This window comes from Magnolia sinica, chromosome 7, assembly GCF_029962835.1.
Source record: "Magnolia sinica isolate HGM2019 chromosome 7, MsV1, whole genome shotgun sequence".
In the NCBI taxonomy this organism is placed as follows: Eukaryota; Viridiplantae; Streptophyta; class Magnoliopsida; order Magnoliales; family Magnoliaceae; genus Magnolia; species Magnolia sinica.
Genome location: NC_080579.1, coordinates 90,193,128 through 90,198,706, shown reverse-complemented (window position 1 = coordinate 90,198,706; position 5,579 = coordinate 90,193,128).

The following is a 5,579-nucleotide window of genomic DNA, read 5'->3' as shown; positions in this document are numbered from 1 at the left end:
TTTTGCCATCTAACCTCTTGATAAGGTCACTCAGACTTGGATGAATGGAAAGCATAAATATTAGCTCCATCTAAAACTTTTGTGGCCTACGACAAGTTTTTAATGGTCAATAACCATAGTTTCCTATATTGTGGTCCACTTGATATTTGGATTTAAATCACTTTTGAGACCATGCTCTAAAATGAAATGAAAAAACTAGCAGATGGATTGGATATACAAAACATGCATCAAGGTGGGCCCCACGGTTAGGGATTCACCCCTAACTTGTTACCCCAGTCTCACCATGACTGTTATTGTATCTCTCTTCTTAACTGTGTATCTATAAGCCATGACGTCACAGGGTTATGATTCTTATCGATGAGATTTATGGATAATGGCCTGTCATGCCTCAAAATTCAGCACGTGAGTACGGAAACTCTAATTCTGAATTTATTGGTATGAGCTTAAAATAAATGTGTACGCGTTCTTATTTAGGTTCACATTCATTCTATACACAAATAAATAGAGTAATGCATTTAACTTAGTGAATCTAAAGCAAGGTAGATATAATAAAACTTAAAAAATATAGGGTTAATATATAAAAATAAAATTCCAAGTGTGATGACCACCCACATGAAAATGATACAAATCACAACAAATACAACAAAAACATAAAACACAACTACCAATCAGAAATAAGCTAACGATCTATTGTGGTAGCCCGAGTGCACCACCAACTGGTCATATTCCTGAATTATTTACATATGTTAAATAAGAGGCTTTAAACACCAACATAGTGAAGAAATATCATTAATATTATACTATGAGTATTTTAGTAATAAGCAGGTTCACGCCAAATACATATTCCTATATGAAATACTCTTAAGCATGATACCTGTAATACAAAAATATCAAGCAAGTTATACATGTTATCAATGCAAACAAGCGTGGGTAATGATGGCATAACAAAACAAATAATTTCTTAATATAGTTGTTAAGTAAATTAATATTATGATGAGATGATACATGATCATCAGATTCCAACAATTTCGCAACTACCTATCGTAGTATATGCATGATTAGCCAAGTGATTATTAATCTTAGTTCACATAACAAGTTGGTGAAACTAAGATACTGTCATTGTATCACGAGTCATTATCTGTCAAGCCCCGAAAATTCGACACCCAGGTACAGAGACCCTGGTCCCGAGTTTCTAGGTGTGAACCAAATAAAATTGCACATGTGACCTCATTCAAATTTACATTCATTTAACACACGAGCAATTGGAATAGTGCAATTCAAATTAGCTGATATAAAGCAAGGTAGACATAATAAAAATCGATAAATATAGGGCTAAGAGTCTAAAATACAATTCCAATATTAGAGATTACCCAAAATGATAATTATACAAGTTATAGTGCACGTATAATAAAATTAACATATAAAGCATGCTCGACCAGAGCTCTAACATACACATGAAGAAAACTAAAATAAAAGCAAAGTCTTTTAGCTTTGCCCGACGCTCTTAAGGCATCACAACGAAAGTGCGAGTTGATCCAAGCCTACCAGTCGGAGGCTTCGATATGACCTGCATCAACAACAATGCCTGGTCAGTGTTTTAAAACACTGTCCCAAGTGGGAGTGAGTAGCTAACTCAGTGGTTTCATTAGTTTTAAGTTACACATGTTATCAACCCAATTAGAGCAAGTAACGATAAAACAAGAAATCAAATAATTCATAGATACTTTTGTTAAATACATGAATGAGATTATAAAATGATGCATGCGTATTACAATCCAACACACTCTCATAAGTGACTTCAACACCTATTTTGCAAATGCCAACACTCCTTTACAAGCAACTCTAATACCAAATCACAACATGTCGTATGGTATGCATGATTGGCCGAGTGATTATTAATTCAAATTCACACAACATATTGGTGAAGCTAGGATATCGATGTTATATAATGAGTCCTTATCCGGATCATATGGCCCGTTGCTGAACGTAGTGGTTCCTCACGGATGTCACTTGATCCAAATTTGGGTATCACTCATTTATCTCTCAAATCAATGATTCTAAAGGTACGACATGACACTTAAATGTATAAGGATCAACTTAGTATAGGTCGTCACCCAAACATCGAGTATAATTACCCAATCTGAAGTGCGAGCTTGTCACATAAAATCAAATCACATAAATGAAATGGCTCGTCACCCATTTACATTCACGGCCGAGTCGTTCAAACGGTACTCTAGCCTGGAACCATCGGCTGGGTAAGGCTTCGATCACCCTACAAATTGGTCATACCAATCAACGGTTGTGATCAAAAGTCAGTTCAATGGTTATCGATCATCAATTAGGGTCGCGGCTATATGGATATGTGTAGGACATTACTCCAGGTTAGTGTCCTAAGTTTGGTTGTGATCTAATGGCCCCAAAAGCCACAACTCTGGCAAAGATCAAACATGGACAATTTACTTTATATCATGTCAATTTCAGCTCCAGTCTCACACAACACATGTGTTACCCTTCAGCTCTTGTAATGTCCTGGATTTTCATTATTTTTTATTTCCAAAAACCTTGAAAATTTTCATTTTAATTAACTTATATTGTCACTTACTGACCATTAACACTTGATGTTAGCCTATACGTGAGTGGTACCAATAAAGAACCGCACCAATCTGATTAATCAACCGTAGGAAGCCAACGAATCCAGCCAATCACTTAAACACCGAGTTTAGCCACACAATTTGCTCACGAAGGGTCTAAATCTACCCGACCTATCACTGACTAATCGAGACAACCGTAATTAAACAAAGATCTACCCAAAGCTGAGACGAGTAGGGGTCAAATCTTAATTAACAAATTAAATTAATCCAGTTACTCCTTTCCCCTAAAAAGCAACGGTTAGGGCTATTAAGACCGAATCGCCATTTTCAATAATTACGAATAGATCACACTATGAACATAGTTAATCCAAACCCTAATTATTGCGCACAAGAAATCTTGATACTTAATTTATTTTATAAATGCCCCGATTTTTCAAACAAGCTCTAGACCGCTCGTTAGTGGGTCACTAAACCCGAGGCTATATAAATATATTCATCTTAGTGGGCTTGACGTCCATCGCGGGACATTGAGCCGAGATCGTGTCTCAAATCATTCAACTTGGACTCGTAAGGCGAGTATTTAAGTTGTGCGAATATCTTATATGAAAAGTTGAAACCTAAGTGAATTGGGTCGTCCACTCTTATACAAAGTTAAGGATTTCGGACTGTCGATTTATGACTAAAATTCACATGTAGAATAAGAATATTTCTTCAAACATATCCGTATAGCAGCGGCCCTGATCAACCATCAGTGACCGTTGAACAACTTCCGATCATACCCGTCAATCAACGCATCCAAATGGCGGGTCGATCATATTCATATGTAAATCATCATTAGAGATAACTATCATACGGTGTATATTAATATGTACATCCCATTGTGGGCCCTAGAGGTTAGAAAAACCTTCTCATAGGGCTAGTATAGTAAAAACCCAGCCCTTGGGGCCATTTACACCAAATCTGGCACTATATAAGGGCCTCATTTGGGCACCCCCTTCTCCTATACGAATTTCATATCCTAACTTGGGTGAGGGAGAAGAGAAAGAGGAGAAAGAAAGAGAGAGAGAAAGAGAGGAAGCTTGAAAGAGTGAGGGTTTGTTCACATTCACTCTCTCATCCTTCTCTATAGCCACATTGCCACTCTTACATCCTTTATGGAGTTCTCTTGACGACAATTGGAGGTAAGAAATAGAATTTACTCTCTAATATAGTCTTTTGGGTTAGGTTTTTTATTTTTTACAATGATTTATATGATTTTTTAGGTTTTTTATAACCCTAATCCTAAGAGCGCTTTGAGTTGGATAAATCATTGTAAAGGTGCGGACCATTATTTCTAGGTTTCCATTTATCGACCCTTGAGGGTCTTAGTTAATGATATCTTATGTTGAATGGGTTGTAATAGTTAGCATGTTTATATTTCATATTTGATTGTATTATATGTTATTGGTTAGATATGGATGCTCACATGTTCGATGAAATGTCTAAGTTGTAAAATGTGTTGATTTGTAATGTTCACACGCTTGATTTTTTGCCTAAGTGATTGTATTACCTTATGCATGCCCACATATTCGATTTAATGCTTTAATGAATGTAATACCCTATGGATGCTCATGTGTTCGATGAAATGCCTAAGTGGTTGCGTGGTGAAATTTATACTATAATTATGTGATATAATGTTAGTCCATAGCGATACTTAGGATTATTATAATGTTGGGTCAGTTGGCTAACCGCCTAAACTAAAAGGAAGGCCCAAGTTAGGGTGGCCACCCTAGGCTTGTTTGATTGACTCGGGTTGGATACGGACGACCGACAGTAGATGGATTACACGGGATACTTACACCTAATGTCGGTTGCATCGTGGTTCTCTTAGGTCAATCAAATTAGCTCACTAGTCGACTGATCTTGTATGTTCACAATGTATGACACGACTAAATAAAATCTAGGATACTCCGTTCCCAATGGATGTGTCCATTTATAACCGTTAGTGCAATCGATCCTACTAAGACTCACGAACCGGACATGGTGGTATGAGACACTGTGTCCAAGCTGTCGACCTACGCTAGGGTGACGAGCCTCCCCGTAGTGACCAATGAGCAACTAAGACTCATGAGCCGGACATGGTGGTTTGGGACACCGTGTCCGAGCTGTCAGCCTATGCTGGGGTGACGAGCCTCCCCATAGTGACCAGTGAGCACTGATGGAGGTGATAGACTATTGTTTGAAAGACTCTGGTCAAATTACTCGACTGATGGTTGCGTGTTAGAGTACCGTTCGAACAACACGGACATGAATGGTATTAGGTGACGAGCCATTTTCCTTTATATGTTTTGGTTTTATGTGACAAGCCCGCACCTTGAAACTGAGTGATCTTACCTGGTATTAGGTGACGATTCATACCGGGTTGATCCTCATATATTTAGGTATCATACCGTACCTTTGGAATTGTTAATTTGTGTGATAAACAGGTGACACCTAAACTTGGATCAAGGGACACTGGTAAGGAGTCGCTATGTGCCACAACGAGCCACGTGATCCAGATAAGGATTTGTGCTATAACGTCGGTATCCTAGCTTCGCCAATATGCTGAATGAATTGAACTTAATAATTACTACGCTAACATAATTATTCACCGCATTACATTAGATTACGATATAGCGAACGAGCGTGGTTGTCACATCATGAGGAAGTATTGTCATTTGTGAAACAGGTGGTCAGAGTTGCATGTGAGGGAGTGTTGTTTGGAAAGGGCACGTATCATGTCATATCTTCACATGCACATTTAACAAGAGTATTTAGGAATTGTTTGATTTCTTGTTTATCATTAACTGCGCTGATTGTGTCGATAGTATGTGTAACTTAAAACTAATGGAACCACTGAGTTAGCTACTCGCTCCCACCTGGGACGGTGTTTTAAAACACCAACCAGGCATATTATTGATGCAGGTTCTATCGAGGCCTCAGACAGATAGGGTCATATTGGGTTGTGCT